Source organism: Myotis lucifugus, unplaced genomic scaffold (assembly GCF_000147115.1).
Source record: "Myotis lucifugus unplaced genomic scaffold, Myoluc2.0 scaffold_557, whole genome shotgun sequence".
Lineage (NCBI taxonomy): Eukaryota > Metazoa > Chordata > Mammalia > Chiroptera > Vespertilionidae > Myotis > Myotis lucifugus.
The window spans coordinates 400,842-402,050 of NW_005871605.1; positions in this window are offsets into that span (position 1 = coordinate 400,842).

Sequence of the window (1,209 nt, forward strand, 5' to 3'; positions counted from 1 at the left end):
AAGCTCCCTAGGTCCTCTTCTGGGAGACGAGATGGCGCTTATAATCTGTTCACGGGTCCCGATGGAATCCCCCCCTGTCATCTCACCTGAGTACAGGGACTCTCTGTGGGTTTGTGAGGCTGAGCTAGATTCCTGCTTCTGGGTAGTGTGATAATCCGGGAATCAGACCTAAGATGGGAGACCTGGGGTTTGAGCAGGTGCGGCACTGAAGCTGAGGGCCCAACACTAGCCTTCATGAAAACGACCGGTGTCCCACCTGTTCCCCCTCAGTGGCGCTCGCTCTAACGTTCTCTTCTGTGCAGAATAGAGTTGGCCCACAGAGTGCGGGGATTACCTGGCTGTAACAATGGGGTCCTGTGGTCCATTGAAATGTGTGTGTTTTTCCTGCTCAGATCTATTATATGAACAGATTTACTCACTAACTCATCCTTTTAGAGTGCAGTTTTACGCATTATTTAAAAAAACACACAACACTTGTAAAAATGCACAAAGAAGGAATGTAACGGCCCTTTTCCCCACCCCCCAGAGGCAGCTGTTGTCAGGATTTGGGTGTGTTGTCTCCCAGGATTTTCCAGGCAGTAGCTTGAACTGCCAGGCTTGAATCCCAGTCCTTTTGGTGACCTTGGCCCAATTGTATAACTTCTCTGTGCTTCAGTTTTCTCATCTATAAAATGGGTGTTACAAGCAATAGCACCTGCCTTACAGGTTGTTAGGAAGAATAAGGAGGTTAATATATATGTATTTAGAACAATTGCTTGACACTGGCACTCAATAATGCTAGTTCTTTATTTTGTGTTTGTTTTTTATTATATATACAGACTCACAATTTGCATATAATTTAGTATCTTGACTTTTTCCTTAACCATGAGAAAAAAGGATACTAAAATTATATATGGTTTGTGAATACATGTTTACAATATAAAAATATTTCCAAGTTATATAATTTCATAAATATTGAGGCAAGAGTGACGATAGGGAATATATAAATGGAGTCACTTTAACCAAGCTGCTAAAATTGCTAACGTGATGAAGTTAAGGTCTGAGGATGGATCCTGTTCTTGTTCTAATTGGCCTGGGAACTTGAATTGTTTCGAACTTTCCGGTCTTGTGTCAATGCCTTGATATGCATCTGGACACACACCAGACCTCCAGACAACCCCCCAATGAACCCCTAACAGACTCTCACACACTCACCTGGCACCTGTTCTC